The sequence below is a fragment of the Zingiber officinale genome, chromosome 2A (genome assembly GCF_018446385.1).
Source record: "Zingiber officinale cultivar Zhangliang chromosome 2A, Zo_v1.1, whole genome shotgun sequence".
In the NCBI taxonomy this organism is placed as follows: domain Eukaryota; kingdom Viridiplantae; phylum Streptophyta; class Magnoliopsida; order Zingiberales; family Zingiberaceae; genus Zingiber; species Zingiber officinale.
Window position 1 is genome coordinate 33,340,738 of NC_055988.1, and position 20,818 is coordinate 33,361,555.

Consider the following 20,818-nt stretch of genomic DNA (forward strand, 5'->3'; position numbering starts at 1 on the left):
CATTTCAAAATTGATTTGAAAAACCTTGATGAAGCTTTTCTAGTGATAGCATTCATCATTGAGCAAGTTGATACAAAGTTTTGAAACTTTGAGCTATTTCAAAACTTTTCGAACTTTGTATCAAGATTTGAAAATGGAAGTTATTTTCATAGAAAACTATTTTTTCTTGATAGTATATGTTATGAGGAATGTATCCTCAAAGTTTTACAATTTTTGGAATTTTCTGGAATTTTCTAGGAGTTTCTGAATTTCGGGAGGAAAATCAGAAATTCTGATATCAGACTTGTGGACCGATCAGAGAGGATTCTGATCGGTCCAGGAAAGTGTGGATCGGTCACTAGGACTGATCCAGGAGAGTGTGGATCGGTCTGGTGACCGATCAGAGCGTGCCAAATGCTGATTTTTCGACTGTTGACTGAAATTTCAGCTATGGAAGTTGGTAGTTTAGAGTTCTAAAGGTTTGAAACTCTCCAAGACATTGTTGATGCAATGGTCAAGGGGGAGTTGACTTTTAGGAGGAGTTTTACCTATTGGTCAAGGGGAGTTGACCTTTAGGGGGAGTTGTCATGAGTGATATGGGATTATCACTAAATTGACTATTGACATTAGTATCAAGGGGGAAATTAAGGGTTTCAATGAAAGGTATGGGACTTTCATTAGGAAGAAACTCTTGACCTTGATTCACTCTTTTTGATGTGTGTCAAAAAGGGGGAGAATGGAGAATGTCTAGAGAATGTTCAAGGAAGAACATTGGAGTTAGTGGGAGAGTTTGTTGATCACAACGAGTGAAGTTGTGAACAACGATAACTTACTCTTCAGGGGGAGAGTTTGTTGATGTGTGCCAATAGGGGGAGAATGAAGGGTTTAAGTTAGGCCTTCATTATCTAAGAAGGAGGTTGCCTTCTTAGAAGGAGAATGTAAGGTTGTAACTTATGTTTCATTACCTAGTGGCATGAAGAAAGTTGAGGCTATTGGATTAGCCTAACTTAAAGGTATTGTCAAACATCAAAAAGGGGGAGATTGTTGGTGCAATTTCCAGTAGGTCAAGGTTGACCTAGTTGACCAAGCGTAAACCTTGGTCATGGTTTCGATGTTTGACAATACAGAAAGACATGTAGACATGGACAATGCAGGTGCAGTTGTCCATGCGGAGAGATACTGATCAGGGTCTGATCAGGTTGGATGAAGAAGAGTCAAGTAGGTCAAGGTTGACCGGATACTTGATTGGGAAGTCCTAACTGGGATGTTAGGTAGTTCGGAAAGTCCTGGTGAGTGAAGCCAGGCAGTCGGGAAATCTTGGTGAGTGAAGCCAGGTGAGAATCCTAATGAGTGAAGCTAGGTGAAAGTGAAAGTCCTGGTGAGTGAAGCCAGGCAGTTGGTGAATGTCCTGGTGAGTGAAGCCAGGCAAGGGAAAGTCCTGGTGAGTGAAGCCAGGCAGTTTGGAAGTCCTGGTGAGTGAAGCCAGGCAGATGGGAAACCCTGGTGAGTGAAGCCAGGTAAAAGCCCTAGTGAGTGAAGCTAGGCAGTTTGGAAGTCCTGGTAAGTGAAGCCAGGCAGATTGAAAATCCTGGTGAGTGAAGCCAGGTGAAAAACCCTAGTGAGTGAAGCTAGGTGAAAGTCCTGGTGAGTGAAGCCGGGCAAGGAAAAATCCAGATGGATCAAGGATGATCGGACATCTGGTGTTGAGAAGGTCAAGTAGGTCAAGGGAGTGACCGGATACTTGGCACGAAGAGAAAAGTCCAAGTGGGTCAAAGGAATTGACCGGACACTTGGTGGGGAGTCTTAGCAGGTCAAGGGTGGCCGGATGCTAGCATGATGTACCAACAGTCAAGGTTGACCGGATGTTGGTGTGGAGACTTGGGACTTGGTATTGGGAAAAACCAAGCTGGATCGATCCGGGACCGATCGGTGTCTGATCGATGCGGTGACCGATCGGTAACAACAGAATGTATGGATTATCGATCGGTCCGAAGACCGATCGGAAGCAAATAAGAGAAGAAGGAGAAGGCGATCGGTCGAGGACCGATCAGACTCCTCTGGACCGATCGGACATAGCTCGATTGGTCCAGCTTAGCTCGATCGGTCCCAAGACCGATCAGGATATGGGACCGATCAGGTTGGAGCCTGATCGGTCCAGGTCTAGCCGTTATGAGTGACAACGGCTATCTCCGTCTTCTTCGTGTCTTCTTTGCAGTGCGGGTTATAAAAGGAGTCGAGGGCTTCTTCGCTGCTTCTTCCTGGTTCCTTCTGCGAGCTTTGCTGAGCTCATACGTCTTGAAGCTTCGCGTGAGCTTCCCTGCTGCTGGCATCCGTGAAGCTGCTGCTTCATCAACGGACTCCAGACGAGAAGGCAAGCAAGTGTGTTTACAATTTCTATTGTTCTTGTTTGCTTCCTCTATTGTTGTACTCCTCTGTTTTGCTATTGCAAAGACTTTGTGGTGAGGTTTCTCCACCCAGAAGGAGTTCATATTAGCCGGTTATCCGAGGTTTCATCCACCGACGGATTGATAGGCTTCGTCCACCTTACGGACACGCCGAGGAGTAGGAGTATAATCTCCGAACCTCGTTACATCGTTGCGTCTAAGGTTTGATCTTCTCGTTCTCGTTTCTATTATTTTATTTCCGCTGCGCTAACCTAATTCGTAGGAAGAAACGAGAATTTGGGGTCGGCTATTCACACCCACCCTCTCTAGCTGCGACCGTCGATCCTAACACGATCCTCCAGATCGACTGGACTTTTGCTCGATGCTCGATGCTTCCGGACTTTCTGCTGGACTTCTGTTTCCCGGCTGGTCCAATCTTTCACCTGGTTTGCGACACCAGGACTTTCCACCTAGGGTTACCCCCCTAGGACTTTTGCCTGAAGTACTCGACTCACCAAGACTTTCCACATAGGGTTACCACCCCCTATGACCTAGGGTTACCTCCCCTAGGGTTTTCCCTTTGCCTAACCGCAGCTAGGACTTTTCTCCACCTAGGGTTACCACCCCCTAGGACCTAGGGTTACCACCCCCTAGGGTTTTCACCTTCCTAACCGCAGTTAGGGCTTTCCTGAAACACTCATTCAACATGTTAGATAACAATTAAACTTAACTTTGAATCCCTTTGCCATTATCAAAACTTTAGTTCGATCGTCGGATGCTTCCTGCACCAACATATATTATATGATTAAATAGTCTTTAACTCATTTACTGAATATCCGCAATATAATTTATAACATGAGAGAATTTGTTATTGGATCACAACTTGTGATTATCTCTATATGTACAATTATGAGAATATTAGAATTTCCCTTGTCGTTGAATTGGTGCATTCGAATATCTTCAATTTTGTAAGACTAGCATGAGTTATACTCCTTGATTCAGTCAAGCAGCTATTTCTCACTTGCTGGAAATATTGTGATGTTGAGAGTTAAACATGAATGCTAGTTATAGTAACTAGTTCATTAGAGTGAATTACTGTAAGAATTTATATGGTTATCTACATATATGGATATGTTTGTAAAGTTCTTACTATAGTTCGAGTGTAAGTTTCCTTCGACTTGAGGTGTACAACTCATCTTGGTTATGGAGACTTATACTTTGACATCTTAAGAAAAATCTCTTAGAGGTATGGACTCGAGATGATTGGGTATATCGAATTGCCCGAAGGCGTTTAGATAATCCATAAAGGATTCACTGTTTCTTACGAGAGACATATACCCTATAACTACTCGTAAGAATTATTACTCAAAGTGTTTGGAAAAAGCATCACATGTTAAGAGTATGAGACTCTTGTACACATATATGAGTAATTTGAATCGCAGAACGAGAAAGTATTACTTGGGATAGGTGTGACATAGTCAGCCTAGTGGGGGAAGACACATAAACCATGTCCTGAACCAAGTGGGTATAAGGAGAGTGAAAGTAATGAGGCATGATTCATTGTAGTTGATAAAGGGTTCAAGTTAATTAGGAATTATGATGTACTACTAGGCGTCACTCATGATTATTCCATAATTAAGTAGTTAATTATAAATGACCAAGATAAATTAGGAACCTATTGGATCACATGCACTATGAGTCTCTAAAAGACATAAAACAAGTTAAAAAATAGGGTTCTCAAATCAAGAGATAAATATTTAGTTGGACCATACATAAGATAAATATTGAAATATTTGTTAGAACTGAAGTGTGGATAAGTCACATCTCTTATGAAAGAGTTGGACCCTATTTGGTTTAGTTATGAACTAACTTAATTTAGTTGTGAACTACACCAAGGGGTGGGTTAATGGGTTAATTTTGGTTAAGGCATAATAAGTTGGATTTAACTTTATAATCAAACTCATTAAAGAGAACTATATACTGATATGGTTAATAGAGAATTAACACACAATTCATTATTACCTTGATTAGGTTTTGTAAATCTAAACCAAATACCTCTCTCTCGCTCTCCCTCTCTCTTGCCATTGACCACAACAAGAGGTCCTCCTCTTGTTGCCATGAGCCACGCAAAGGAAGAAGATCTTCCTTTTGCTTCTTCCTCTTCTTGATCCTTCTTCTTTACTCATAGATAGTACCTTCTGAAGGCGAAGCTTATTATCTTAGAGTTGTCTTGAAGAGCTTGGTATGGATATGAATAGAGGTGATGTTCGATAACATTGCAAAAGGTTGATGCCCTTCTCATTACAGATCATTCATAAGGTATACCTAGAATAATTGTTATTTGATTTCATTTTATTTTATGATCTTGTCTGCACAATTGTATCTTACATGCATGTGGTGTGTGTGATGTAATAAATTAGTTTATTTATCATTAATTATTTAGTTGTGCATGTTTATGAAATGTGTTTTTAGCACACACCACATCGGGCATAACCGAATAGTGGTGTCAAACTAATCGTGTTTCAACATGAACATAAAATTATTCTATAATTCATAATTAGTGTTGTAATTATTTTTTGAGATTTTTCTATAATTATTAAGAATTTTTCATTTTTGGAAGTTTCCTAAATTGTTAGGAAATTTCACTTTTAGAAAGTTTCTGAAATAATTTTAGAAAATGTTGTGAGGAATGTCTCAGTCTTGGGATGATGGGTAGTCCTTTAAGCTAGTTGATGATCTGACTAAGAAACCAACATGGGTTTTGATGTTGAGATTAAACAATATTAACTATCAAATTGGAGTATACATTGTTATAATCTATTCTCTATTATACTAACTCTATTTTGCAAGAAAATTAAGTTCAATTGATTGAATAGTTAGAGCGACTGAATAAGTAGGTTTGGTCGACTAGATGTCGAGTTAGCAGATTATGCTGATGTGCTGGTGGTATGGCTAGGATAAGTTCCAAGAAGCTAATATGGCATGGATAATGATCAAGTTGCTAATGTGGCAGTAGTCGTGCTATGGGTTTTGCCTCGGGAAGCTGCCATGATATAAGATAAGCCTCACAGGAAAACCTAGAAATATGATTCATCAACCACATATATCTGTTGGAACCCCAAGATTGTTTTAATGTGATCAAACAAGTTAAGTTAGGTCCTGTGATGTTTTAACCTTGTGTCTAAGTGTGCAAGAGCTTAGAAGCACAGGAAGTCGAGCAAAAGATGCAGAGAGAAAGACGGCACGGGGGAGAGCCAACGGGCTCAGTGCGTCCGAGGGACGAGGTGCTGCAGAAGAGTATGCAGGTGGACGAGAATGAAGCGCGTAGCATTTCCGAGGGACGAGAAGCGGGAGCTGAAGGTTGCTCGAGAAGGGCAATATTGGGTTCGGGTGAGCCTTATTTCGGTTGCCCGAAATCACCCAAGCGAACGGAGTCGGAGTGGAAGACCGGGACCAAGGCGAGCTGAACCGGAGCAGAGGGCCGGGACTGAAAAACTCAATGTTGTTGACTTTCTTGGACCGGGCGCTCGTACCTGGATTTTATCCAGAATGCAGTCAAACACATTCTATGCAAAGGAGATAAAGTTTTATCCCCTTCTAGGCGCCTGAACGCTTCCATGCACCCCGACCAAGGCTATAAATATAGCTTTGGTCCAGAAGCTTTTCAATCAACAAGCAATTAGCATTACAACACTTGTGCGCTCTTCTTTTAGTTTAGCTTCTCATTTCTATGCTTTCACTGCTGTAAGAGGCTTCTCCGCCTGAAGGAGATACTTAGTGTGATCCATTCCTTGGATTAACAACCTCCCCGGTTGTAACCAAGTCAAATCCGTGAGCCTCATCATTTTTAGTTTCTTTCTTTATTTAATTTATGCAAGTGTTCTTTTAAAAGTCTGAGAAGGGTTTTTGTTTTTATATTGTGCAGGGTCATTCAAACACCCTCCGATGGCCGACCACCAATGATCCCAACAAGTGGTATCAGAGCCAGGACGCTTCAGGAGGACTAACCGTCGATCGAAGCAAAGATGATGGTCAGACCAAGCATATACCCGTCGAAGTTTGAGGGGGAGTTCGCTAGCTGGAAAAAGCGAATGCAGGTATTTTTTTAAAAACTGATTTCGATTTACTTTTAATAATGGAATTCAGTTTTATAGCACTGGAAGGTAAAAAATAGCAGAGGATGAAAAAGGAGCAGACCGACTATGTGGCAAATGACAAAGCAAAGTTTCATCTGCTGAGTGTCCTTCTATCACAAGAAGTCAATCGAATCGACAACTATGACTCAGCAAAGGAGCTTTGGGAGAAGTTCCTTGAGCTACACGAAGGGACGCCCGAAGCCAAGCTCGCAAGACGAGACTTACTTCGCAACCAGCTGACCAACTTACGGCTTGAAGAAAATGAAACAATTGCGCATCTTCACTCGAGGATTAAGGAGCTCATCACCGGACTATCGAATCTCAGAGAAAAAGGTAAGTAACCGAGATTCGCTAAGGTACGCGTTAAATGCATTCCCTAGGAATACGAAATGGGCTTCACTAGTAGATGCTTTTTATATCTCTAAGGACTTAGAAATATTACCTTAGAAGAATTATTTTTTACGTTTGAAGTGCATGAATCGAGATGTGTAGGTACGAAGGAGCTGAAGCACAACATCGCCCTCAAGCCAACGAGAGACAAACATGAGTCAGAATCTTCTCTCGATGACGAGGAAATGGTAATGATGGTAAGGCGCTTTAAAAAGTTGTTTAATTCAAGTAAAACTAACCATCCACAGGGTAGAAAGAAAATGACGATCAGATGCTACCACTGCAACAAAGAACGGCATGTCAAAGACAACTGCCCCAAGCTAAGGAACAATGACAAGGACAAAGCAAAGAAGCATGTCCAAACAAACAAGTTCAAGACACTAAAAGCGACGTCGGATGATATGTCGTCTGAATCGGAAGTCGAAGCCTTCTCCAAACTTGCATTAATGGCAAGTCATCAAGACGAGGACTACAATTCATGCTCGTCCGAAATGAGCATCGAGAGCATCGATGAAGGGGGAGCTACGTCGAAAGAAAGCAGCAGTTCAAGGGAAGCCACGGATAATGAGATATATAAGGTAAGTCAGGTACGATCTCTTCCTCCCGATAAATTATTTAAATTTGTTAAACTATTAACTAAAGATTGCTGCAAATTAGAAAAAAAAATTGGAAATTTGAAAGTAATTCTAGTAAAATCTTGTCAATTAGAAGAATTTGACAAAATAAAAGTAGAAAATGAGATTTTGCAAAAAGAAATAAATAACTTAAAAAATCATGCATGCTTATCTAATTCAAGTTATAGAAAATTTAATAGTCTAAATTGGTACTTTAGATATCACAAGGGATAAATTAGAAATATTTCAAAGAAATATGTCCCTAAGAAATACCTAATTAATCCAGTTAGCTGGAACCTATATTGGGTTCCGAAGTCTTGTTTAACTTAAACCTTAATTTAGATTTAGCGCTTTCAGCAAGAAAATTAAACGTTTAATTTCTTTATGAGACTTTGTCTAAAAAGTAGTTGTTGCTCCAATAACCAAGAAGGCCTAGTGTCTCGCCACTGCCTGGAAGCCAAGTATTGAAATAAAAAGTTTAATTGACTAACTGATAAAGCATTAAATTAAAATTAGATAATGCTTTAAAAGGGTTACTCAATTTTTTTAAATTTGCCAAAAATATTTTTTGCGAAAACTTAGAAAAATTTCTCAAATTTTTTACAAAGTTGTCTAACTTAGAAAATTTTGTTTAACTTAGAAATTCTTTTTCTCTGCTTGAAATTTCTTTAACTTAAATTTTTTTTAAAGGTTTCTAGAATTATTGCAAATTTTTGGTGATAACAAAATAATTTTCAAAATTTTTTCAAAGTTTTTTTAAATTAGTACCCTTAGATTTTTCTTGGTACCCTATTTTTTATGTGATCAAAGGGGGAGAAGGAAAAGATTAAGTCTAGTGAGAGGTAGATTACAATTTTTTATTTTTGGACTTTATTACAGAATTTATTGTTTTAATTTTATGTCTTTTTACCCTATCTTAACTTGGGTTGCTTACATCAAAAAGGGGGGATTGTTGAAACCCCAAAGTTGTTTTGATGTGATCAAACAAGTTAAGTTAGGTCCTGTGGTGTTTTAACCTTGTGTCTAAGTGTGAAGGAGCTTAGGAGCATAGAAAGCTGAGCAAAAGACGTAGCTAGCGAGAAGGACGACACGGGAGAGAGCCGACGGGCTCGGTGCATCCGAGGGACGAGGTGCTACGGAAGAGTATGCGGGCGGACGAGAAGGAAGCGCGTGGCGTTTCCGGGGACGAGAAGTCGGAGCGGAAGGTTGCTTGAGAAGGCCGATATTGGGTTCGGGTGAGCCTTATTTCGGTTAGCTGAAATCACCCAAGCGAGCGGAGTCAGAGCGGAAGACTCGGACCGAGGTGAGCTGAACCGGAGCAGAGGGCCCGGTCCCAATCCGGGCGCCTGGAACACTTCTGAGTGCCCAGACCTGGATTTTATCCAGAACGTGGTCAAACACATTCTATGCAAAAGGGATAAAGTTTTATCTCATTCTAGGCACCTGGAAAGCTTCCAAGCGCCTCAACTAAGGCTATATTTATAGTCTTGGTCCAGAAGCTTTTCAATCAACAAGCAATTAGCATTACAACACTTATGCGCTCTTCTTTTAGTTTAACTTCTTATTTTTATGCTTTCACTGTGTAAGAGGCTTCTCCTCCTGAAGGAGATACTTAGTGCGATCCATTGCTTGGATTAACAACCTCCCCGGTTGTAACCAAGTCAAATCCGTGAGCCTTGTCTTTTTAGTTTCGTTCTTTATTTAATTTATGCAAGTGTTCTTTTAAAAGTCCAAAAAGGGTATTTGTTTTTATATTGTGCAGGGTCATTCAAACACCCTCTGATAGCCAGCCACCAACGGTCCCAACAATATCTATATGTATAAAAAGACGCAACATGTGTCTACCAACGACATCTACAATAAGTAGCAACACCTATACATGGGTGCACACTAACATATGCATAATCAGCATGATAACTCCTATGGTACACACCATACACATGTGTATGCTACAGGGTAAGAATATCCAAAGACGAGACTATATAGATAATTAACAGATTATCTCTATGATCAAGCACACAAGTATCTAGTATGGGTAAATATGAGTAGATTTAAAGTAAAGTAACCTAATCCATCAAGTAAAAATCATGCACTAAGTTCAATGAACTATAGAGGCTAAGGAAGAAGTACCCACCTTAAATGTAGTATGTGCTAAACAATCCCCATGTTGAAATGATCACCTTGAATCAAAGTCCTACAATTAACATATGTTATTTAGATAATTACATATGAAGTCAATAGCTAAATCAAATACCAAACTAAATTTGGGTAACCCTAATCGAACTCGTTTATCGATTCGTCCAATAAACTAGATACATGATTAAACTTGGTTTAACCCATATTCAACCCTAGTTTAATCCATCCAATTAATTAGGTTAGAGTTCTAATCATGCCATTAACCCTAATCTAGTTTATTAATGTAATTAGATTAGGTTTAACCTTAAGATAAATCCTAATACATTCCATAAACTAATTACATTAGGGTTTATATCAAGTTTATCACCTAAAACTCACCTAAATCCAAGGTGGTCACTAGTGGCTCATGGCTGGAGGGGCTCACTGTCAGAAAAGGATGGTCAGAATTGTGGATCCCTGATGAATAGTGATGGCTAGAGTTGTGTTCGAAACCAAGCTAACACACATAAAATTCCCATTGGAGTATTCACAACCTCTAGTTCATGGCTGGAGCAAGGTTGATGGTCGACGAATGAGTGGCGCCAACACTCAAGGAGTAGTGCACAGTGAAGAGAAGCAAGAGGTGTTATGCTAACGATGAATTAGGGAGAAAAGGGGGTGGCTGCTGATTGGGGCGATCAGCAACGAATCAGAATAAGAGTGACGGGTTGCTCACTGTGTCAAGGTTGTGCCTAGACTTGGATAGGCAACCAACAATGGGTGTCGATCAACGTGTTAGGCTTCGATGTCGAGTAGAGATGCAAGAGGGAGAGAGGGGCGGTTGGAATCGGGTCGCACAACAACGAGCGGCAACGTGAGGAGGTCGGGAGAGGGACAACTTCTCGCTTGTGATCGGAGAGGGGCAGATTGGCACCGGTGATGATCTAGCGATGGAGATGTGAGTGGAGAGGACAGCGGTGGAGTGAATCAGGTGAGAGAGAGGGGAAAATGGAGATAAAACCTAGGTTTTAATAATATATACCTAGGTTAATTAATCTAATCAACTCTCAACTTAATTGAGATATATAAATAGTCGTTCTTTAAGCCTAATACATTCATCCACTTAAACACGTCATAGGGGCTCCATTAAAATCCTGAAAATTAGTATTAGCCCTTAAAGTCAATTATGAGATGATTGATAAGGAAACTTTTGTATCATATTTCATTAATAAAAGATAAAGTTTATGATTATTATATTTACTTTATATTAGTGCTAGATAAATAAATATAATAATATCTTAAGATAGTAAGTTCTAGTCTACAACATATCAATTGGTTGAATTGATAGTGACAGATTGTAGATATATATAGAACACTACTCTTAACTACTCTTAGTCAAGCATTAATATACAAGGATAATATTAATACATTGAGACTAGTATGTAGGCCAATTGATGACTTAATATCACAAGTCATAAATATAAGATATCAAATTAGCACATAGGTATATATTAGAGAATATGTACTAAATTGACCCACTATAAGAATGTTTCATGGATCATTATATGAGTGTTATAAACATTCTAATAGTGACTATTAGTATAGATAGTCCTTAGACCTAAAGTTACGAAGGTTCCCTACATAAGGCGTTATGTACTTTGGTGTTGGCAAATGTCACCTGTAACAAGGTGGATTATAAAGTCGATCACTAGGAGTGCAATAAGTTATGCAGAGAGATGTGAGTGATGTAAATGTGATCTATTTCTTCCATATGAAGAAGTGATATCTATGGGGCCCTTGATTAAGTATGACTATTAAAATTTATGGTCATGCTCAAATAAATCAATATGAGATATTGAACTCATTCGGTTAAGTGAGTCTACTTGAACATTTAAATAATAGGGTTATTTGAGAAATAGCCTTACAGAATTTTTCCGGGATTTTTAGAAATTTTCTAGGAATTTTTCGGAGCTCGTATGACGGATTTTGAGGGGATCAATTTCGGGTTCGGATTAAAGCCTGTTTGGGATACCCGTTTAAGTGAGGGAAAGTTTAATTATAAATTTCCTTTCTTATTTCTTTTTCCCGAACCCGACTTAAACCTTTAACCGAGCTCTTCCTCCCCTCTCTTGCGGACGAAGCAGCCGACGGTTCCGGCGGCTGTCGACCTCGACGGAAACCAGTGGAGTCACCGGAGCTTGCTGGAGCACGACGGGATTGGTGGAGTACCGATCTCCTTCGATCGAGGGGTTGCGGTTCGGTGGATTCAACGATCGATCGTCGGCGATACGGCAACTAGGGCACGGCGGGGGGTTGATTCGTGTTGTCTCCTAGCCAATCGACCTTCCCTTTCCTTTCCTCGCACTGCTCACAGTGCGATCCATCTCTTCCTTGGCCGGATCTGGATCGAGCCGTGCCACCCGATCACCGGCGTGGAAGGGGCGATTAGGGCTTCAATGGGTAAGCAATCCGAACCTTATTCCTCTTTCCTGTTCTTTGATCTGTGCCCTAGATCGCCAGGAGCCATTCCCCCGATCTCTTCTCTGTTCACCGATACCCTGTTCTTGATCCTCATCTTCTTGTGGTTGATTAGGTCTCGGTGGAAGATGATGGGATCCTTTGAGCTGTCGGCAGAGGCTAGGAGAGTTCTTGCTTGATTGGTGATCCCCACCGCTTGACCTCCTGCTTGATCAGATTGATAGCAGCAAGGTGAGGTCTTGTTCTGTTCTTGCTGTGGAGTTGTTCTTGGTTCCGGCAACACTTCAACCAGTAGCTTCTCTGGTTCCAGCAATCAACAGCAATTGGATCGAGGTAAGGTGTGTAGGGTTTGTCTTGTTTTAGATGATTGATCTTAGTGTGGATGAATTAGGGTTTATGTATTGGTTGAGTAGTTGGATGTAGATTTGATCTTAGATGTAGACCATTGTTGGATTTGATTATTTAGGTTTGGATTCTAGTAGTGATTGTTTGTGATTAGATCTAATCGCTTAGATTAACCTAAATGGAATGATTAGGGTTAAGACAAGTAACCCTAATCGACTATTGGATTTAATTTAGGTATTAGATAACTAATCTAATTGGTAATTAAGGATTAGGAAATTATTCCTAATTAACCGTTAGAAAGGTGGAGGGTTATAGGTTAGGGTTTGTCCCTAAATTTCTGTTTAGGATTTATTTAGCTATTTGTTTGTATTCTAGCTAAATAAATGTAAATGTATTTATTTACACAGGACTCTGATTCGAGACGAGCATCTCGATATTGGATCAGGACCGGATTGTACCTTCTATTTGAGGCGGGTACCCTTTGACTTGTCTTTTGATAATGTCTTATGATATGTGTAGCTTATATATATTTACTAGTGGTAGATAGTAGATCTTTTCTTCCCTGGTTTTAGCTAGTTGATACCTATCACATGCTTCATCTGCTAGTTGCTTTACTTCAGGATTGGATATTATATCTCTTGCCATGTGTATATATGATCATAGAGATGCATATCTATAGTGCTCTACTCTACTGTATTAGTTGCGTTACATGTGTGATACATGCTCTTGGATTCATGATACTTACATCATTGTTATATGTGATGTCTTTGGATTTATGCTGTTTATTTTCATTGTTATTTATGTGTTTGTCAGTTTGGCATCTACACATATGGAGGATATGTTCAGGTATGACATATTATAGCCGCATGCACCATATCGCATGATTGCATGCTGGGCGATTGACGACTCCATTATTGTTGAGCTCGTCGGCCGGCTACATTGACCTGCGCACCACGTGACCACTGCATGGGTAGTGGCACAGCACACAGGGTGTGTAGGTTGCCCGGTGGTGCTCCGCTGGAGGCTCCACTCATGGGTAGTGTGATAGGCAGCGTGGTAGCACACCGGGGTCCCTCCCCGTCATTGTGTACCGGGAGATGAGAGCATGGCGCTCCCTCCTATAGTGAGGTTGGAGGATAGGTGTACTCCGGTGCATCCCGTCCACTCGGTCACTCTTCAGGGGTAGTCACGGCAGAGTGCACAGCCCTACCCACGCGGTCTCACCATTGTGTGTGAGATTCGACTGGCGTCGGGGTGACCATGTCATTTGCATCATGTGCACAGATTGCATTAATTATGATTGATGCATTTTGGTGATTGCATATGATTGACATGCATCTGAGTTATATGCTTTGCTCTGACTATCTTTATCTGTGTATGTTTACAGTCAGTTGCACAAGCCTCGCAGGTGAGTACAGTTTAATTCAGTTATGCATTTTCTTATTATTCTTGCTATAGACTGTACTTTATGCCTATTGCTGGTTACTACAGTTTATTTCAGCTATGCATATCTGTTATTCTGTTAGGAGACTATACCGTAGGTTGTATGGCTAGAGAACTGTACTCTTGATCCCATGGTTTAGAAGACTGTACCTTAGGCTATTACTGGTGGATATATATTGCTGTACATGTCTATTGGTTTACCTGCTGGGTTCTTTGAACTCACCCCGTTGTTACTATTTTTTTTCAGGTTGAGGCCGTCGGGAGATATTCCAGTCGCTAGCCCCTTTAGCGCGAGGATTTTCTTTGTCGGATTTATTCTGCTTTTGCGTCTTATATACTGGTATTGTGGGTTTGTATTGTGGACTTTATGTCGAACCTTTGGGTTTGCTGCTTTTGTTTTCCGCTGCAGATTTTCACACTACTTCGTGGATTTGTTTTTCTTCGTTGTAGTGGAGTATGATGTGTACGTATATCTTTGTTGGTTTTATATCGTTCTTCCTTATTAAACTGTGTGGATTGAGTATATGTTGAGCTGTGTGGAATATTGATATAAACTGCGTGGTTTGTTTCTTATTTGTACTGTATTGTTCCGGCCGAGTGTGGCCGAGGTATAGATATATGTATACTAAGATTCATATTGTCCGCCGTACAGGGGAGATGCTGCCGAAATTTCTTCGGACAGGGACTACCTGGGGCGTGACAATATTTTTGGTATCAGAGCAGGTTTACGATACCTGTTCCGGATTTTTGAGTTTATCTGATACCAATTTATTTGGTATCAGAGCCGAGGCTCACGATACTTGCTCTTCGTTTTGGATTTTCGAGGTTTATCTGATACCAATTTATTTGGTATCAGAGCAAGGTTTTGCGATACCTACTTGTCGGGGTTCGGATTTACGATGCTTACTTTCGTGAGCCTTTCTTGGTATTTTCGGATTGTACGGATTTCCGTCGATTTTCTCGTTTCGGAATTCCGAGGCATATTTGACGAAGTTTTATTGGATCTATTTGGGGCTAAGCAGCGACAGGATATCTCCAGACGGCAATTTGGTAAATTAGGTAAAATTTTTCAGTTCTTATACCTGTAGTGATATTCGGGTAACATTTTCTTTACAGATATGCCACCTACACGTGTACCGGCACCGAGACGTGGGCGGCCACGTAAGAGGACGTTAGATTCTCCTGAGACAGAGTCTTCAGAGAGGTCTGGTAGGGTTGAGCCTGTCCGTCAGGGGCAGACTCCTCAGGTCATTGTGGGTACGGGTGCTTATCAGACCCCGATAGCTCCGACTTCCGAGGTACCTACCTCGACTGTACCACCAGTGGTACCACCGTCGGCATATTCAGCACCTCCCCCAGCAGTAGTACCTGCAGTATACCCGGCAGCCCCTCCAGCCGCGCCTGCTACTACGTACTGGGTACCCCAGATACCTGCGCCGGTTACTGCACACCCGGCACCCGCACCAGCAGTACCGGTTACATCTTACCCGGTACCGCCCATCGTACCTTTAGTCGTCCCTACTTATGCATACTCTGTAGTTCCACTAGTGGTTCCTACCCTGTTTATGTGGCAGCACCAGTGGTACCTCTTCCAACCTATCCATCAGTACCACCCATAAGATCAACTCCAGTGATTCTACCCAGTACCGCAGCGATATCTACGGATATGGTTGTGGCACGAGCATGGATCCCAGCCTTGGCGGAGTTGGTGAAAAGCCAATTCACGCTATTTCGCGGGGAGACTGATCCGAGCGTGGCTCAATCTTGGATAGAGTCCATGGAGCGGACATTCTTTTACATGGCCTGCTCCAAGTGGGAGAAGGCTGAGCTGGCTGCTTACCACTTACGAGACGGGGCAGAGATCTGGTGGGACACACAGTGCATCGATTATAGGCAGCTGAATGCAGTGACTATCAGAAATAAGTACCCCTTACCACGGATTGAGGATTTATTTGATCAGCTCAGAGATACATCAGTGTATTCTAAGATTGATCTGCGGTCTGAATATCATCAGCTGAGAGTTAGAGATTCTGACATTCAGAAGACAGCATTTCGCACAAGATACGGACATACGAGTTTTTGGTAATGCCATTTGGGCTTACCAATGCTCCTGCAGTATTTATGGATCTGATGAACCATATCTTTCTGGAGTACCTAGATCAGTTTGTTATTGTGTTTATCGATGACATATTGATCTATTCACGTTCCGAAGAGGAACATGCGCAGCACCTTCGCATAGTCTTGGAGACTCTTCGACGACATCATCTGTATGCAAAGTTCAGCAAGTGTGCATTTTGGCTTTCCTCAGTCGATTTTCTAGGACATGTGGTTTCTAGCCGAGGTATTTCTGTAGATCCTCAGAAGATCGAGGCTATCACTAGCTGGGAGCAGCCGAAGTCAGTCCAGGAGATCCGTAGTTTCTTGGGCTTGGCTGGATATTACCGACGATTCGTTGAGGGTTTCTCCAGCATTGCTATGCCGTTGACACGTCTGACTAGGAAAGGCGTGAAGTTCACGTGGTCAGAGGCTTGTGAGACCAGCTTCCAGGAGCTGAAGCGGAGATTAGTATCAGCACCAGTCTTGGTTTTACCTTCTGGTGACGACGGATTCGTACTTTACACAGATGCATCTCTTCAGGGCTTGGGCGCTGTATTGATGCAGCACGATAGGGTAGTCTCTTATGCTTCTCGTCAGTTGAAGGAGCATGAGAAGAACTACCCAGTACATGATTTAGAGCTAGTCGCTATTATCTTTGCTTTGAAGATTTGGCGACATCATCTTTATGGTATTACTTTTGAGATTCTTACTGATCATAAGAGTCTCAAATATATTTTCACCCAGAAGGAACTCAATCTCCGACAGAGGAGATGGATGGAGTTCCTGAAGGATTATGATTGTACTATTAGCTACCATCCGGGTAAAGCTAATGTGGTTACTGATGCACTTAGTAGGAAGTCCGAGGGACTTTAGCTTGTCACAGAGTTTTAGTCACGGACTTGATTCGAGGATTCTCGAGTTGGGCCTTGAGGGCGAGGGGCAGACGAGGTATTACGGTTACCATGGTTGCTCGATCGTCGATCGGGATGGGGATTCGAGAGGCCGGTAGGAGATCGGCATTCTGATTCATTAGCGACGGATAGCTTCGGACTGACCGAGTTTACGAGATGATGAGGGATTGTTTATTTCCGAGGTAGATTATGTGTACCTCGGTCTCACCCGGTCGGGGAGGAGTTCAGGAGGCTCATCGATCTAGATTTGCTATCCACCCGGGACCCGTATGTATCGAGATTTGAGGCGTTCCTATTGGTGGAGCGGTATGAAGAAGGACATCGCGGAGTTTGTTGCTAGATGTCTTATCATCGGTGAAGGTGAGCACCGAGACCTGTTGGTTAACTTGAGGATCCTATTCAGTGGAAGTGGGAGTATATCACTATGGATTTTGTGGTAGGATTGCCTAGGACTCGACGAGGTCATGATGCGATTTGGGTAATCGTTGACCGATTAACCAAATCCGCACACTTTTAGCGATCCGGAAGACTTCTCTGGATCGATTAGCTGAGTTATCTTGTCGAGAGATTATCAGATTGCATGGAGTTTCGTCGAGCATCATATCCGATAGAGACCCACGGTTCACGTCCGATTGGCGAGTCTGCGGCAGCCTTGGGCACCGCCGTTTGATGCGGCGTTCCATCCATGAGCAGATGGGCGATCGAGCGGACTATTCGAGACATTGGAGGACTTCGAGGTCTTGTGTCATGGACTTGGAGGCATTGGGAGGACCACCGCCTTTAGTGGAGTTCGCCTACAACAACGACTATCATTCGGCTATCCGGATGACACCGTTTGAGGCGTTGTATGGTAGGCCTTGTCGGACACCATCCTCCGGGAAGAGGTTGGGGAGGCTCGATTAGTAGGACCTCGAGAGCTCGGCGGGATGCGAGTTAGTTCGCACTATCGACGGAGGATGTCGAGGCTCGGGACCGTCGGAAGAGTTATCTTGATCGAGGACGGAGACCACGAGTTCTCCATTGGTGGTCATGTATTTCTTAGAGTTTCACCCACGAAAGGGGTGAAGAGATTTGGTCTCAGAGGTAAGCTAGCTCCCGATATATTGGACCATTCCGGATCTTGGAGAGGATTGGAGCGGTAGCTTACCGTCTGGCGCTACCACCATCTCTCAGGCATTCATGATGCATTCCATGTATCTATCTGAGGAGATACGTATCCGATCCGGCACATGTTCTGCAGATATACTCTATTGACTGATGTTACTTACGAGGAGGTTAATGCGGATTACGGACCGTGAGGCGTCAGCTGCGGAACAAGACTGTCCGCTGGTTAAAGTCGGATGGCAGCATCATTCGACGAGGAGGCTACGTGGGAGCTGGAGGATACGATCCGAGCTCGATACCCCCATCTTTTTACTTGAGGTATGTGGGTTAGAGTTCCTTTCAGCATTTATACTGTTTGGGTACATTTTAGTGTTTGCTGTTAGTTATAGCGAAATTTGGGGACCAAATTTTTATTAGTAGGGGAGGATGTGAGATCTCGGAAAATTTAAATAATAGGGTTATTTGAGAAATAGCCTTACAGAATTTTTCCGGGATTTTTAGAAATTTTCTAGGAATTTTTCGGAGCTCGTATGACGGATTTTGAGGGGATCAATTTCGGGTTCGGATTAAAGCCTGTTTGGGATACCCGTTTAAGTGAGGGAAAGTTTAATTATAAATTTCCTTTCTTATTTCTTTTTCCCGAACCCGACTTAAACCTTTAACCGAGCTCTTCCTCCCCTCTCTGCCCCGACGCGATCCCGATCTCCCCTCCCTTCTCTCTGTTCTCTCTTGCGGACGAAGCAGCCGACGGTTCCGGCGGCTGTCGACCTCGACGGAAACCAGTGGAGTCACCGGAGCTTGCTGGAGCACGACGGGATTGGTGGAGTACCGATCTCCTTCGATCGAGGGGTTGCGGTTCGGTGGATTCAACGATCGATCGTCGGCGATACGGCAACTAGGGCACGGCGGGGGGTTGATTCGTGTTGTCTCCTAGCCAATCGACCTTCCCTTTCCTTTCCTCGCACTGCTCACAGTGCGATCCATCTCTTCCTTGGCCGGATCTGGATCGAGCCGTGCCACCCGATCACCGGCGTGGAAGGGGCGATTAGGGCTTCAATGGGTAAGCAATCCGAACCTTATTCCTCTTTCCTGTTCTTTGATCCGTGCCCTAGATCGCCAGGAGCCATTCCCCCGATCTCTTCTCTGTTCACCGATACCCTGTTCTTGATCCTCATCTTCTTGTGGTTGATTAGGTCTCGGTGGAAGATGATGGGATCCTTTGAGCTGTCGGCAGAGGCTAGGAGAGTTCTTGCTTGATTGGTGATCCCCACCGCTTGACCTCCTGCTTGATCAGATTGATAGCAGCAAGGTGAGGTCTTGTTCTGTTCTTGCTGTGGAGTTGTTCTTGGTTCCGGCAACACTTCAACCAGTAGCTTCTCTGGTTCCAGCAATCAACAGCAATTGGATCGAGGTAAGGTGTGTAGGGTTTGTCTTGTTTTAGATGATTGATCTTAGTGTGGATGAATTAGGGTTTATGTATTGGTTGAGTAGTTGGATGTAGATTTGATCTTAGATGTAGACCATTGTTGGATTTGATTATTTAGGTTTGGATTCTAGTAGTGATTGTTTGTGATTAGATCTAATCGCTTAGATTAACCTAAATGGAATGATTAGGGTTAAGACAAGTAACCCTAATCGACTATTGGATTTAATTTAGGTATTAGATAACTAATCTAATTGGTAATTAAGGATTAGGAAATTATTCCTAATTAACCGTTAGAAAGGTGGAGGGTTATAGGTTAGGGTTTGTCCCTAAATTTCTGTTTAGGATTTATTTAGCTATTTGTTTGTATTCTAGCTAAATAAATGTAAATGTATTTATTTACACAGGACTCTGATTCGAGACGAGCATCTCGATATTGGATCAGGACCGGATTGTACCTTCTATTTGAGGCGGGTACCCTTTGACTTGTCTTTTGATAATGTCTTATGATATGTGTAGCTTATATATATTTACTAGTGGTAGATAGTAGATCTTTTCTTCCCTGGTTTTAGCTAGTTGATACCTATCACATGCTTCATCTGCTAGTTGCTTTACTTCAGGATTGGATATTATATCTCTTGCCATGTGTATATATGATCATAGAGATGCATATCTATAGTGCTCTACTCTACTGTATTAGTTGCGTTACATGTGTGATACATGCTCTTGGATTCATGATACTTACATCATTGTTATATGTGATGTCTTTGGATTTATGCTGTTTATTTTCATTGTTATTTATGTGTTTGTCAGTTTGGCATCTACACATATGGAGGATATGTTCAGGTATGACATATTATAGCCGCATGCACCATATCGCATGATTGCATGCTGGGCGATTGACGACTCCATTATTGTTGTGCTCGTCGGCCGGCTACATTGACCTGCGCACCACGTGACCACTGCATGGGTAGTGGCACAGCACACAGGGTGTGTAGGTTGCTCGGTGGTGCTCCGCTGTAAGGCTCCACTCATGGATGTGAGGAACATGCGCAGCACCTTCGCATAGTCCTGGAGACTCTTCGACGACATCATCTGTATGCGAAGTTCAGCAAATGTGCATTTTGGCTATCCCCAGTTGGTTTTCTGGGACATGTGGTGTCTAGCCGAGGTATTTCTGTAGATCCTCAGAAGATCGAGGCTATCACCAGCCGGGGGCAGCCGAAGTCAGTCCAAGAGATCCGCAGTTTCTTGGGCTTGGCTGGATATTACCGACGATTCGTTGAGGGTTTCTCCAGTATTGGTATGCCGTTGACACGTCTGACTAGGAAAGGCGTGAAGTTCACGTGGTCAGAGGCTTGCGAGACCAGCTTCCAGGAGCTGAAGCGGAGATTAGTAT

General features: G+C 42.5%; 2 long non-coding RNA genes across 2 annotated transcripts; both read left to right on the top strand.

Moving 5' to 3' along the window:
- Positions 1–11,811: 11,811 nt before the first annotated feature.
- Positions 11,812–12,908, top strand: LOC122039576. Its single transcript, XR_006128247.1, has 3 exons — positions 11,812–12,078; positions 12,212–12,429; positions 12,849–12,908. It is a non-coding gene; the product is annotated as an uncharacterized LOC122039576 (long non-coding RNA).
- A 5,668-nt stretch (positions 12,909–18,576) lies between these two features.
- On the top strand, positions 18,577–19,886 carry LOC122039577. The gene is made up of 3 exons (XR_006128248.1): positions 18,577–19,056; positions 19,190–19,407; positions 19,827–19,886. It is a non-coding gene; the product is annotated as an uncharacterized LOC122039577 (long non-coding RNA).
- Positions 19,887–20,818: the final 932 nt, after the last annotated feature.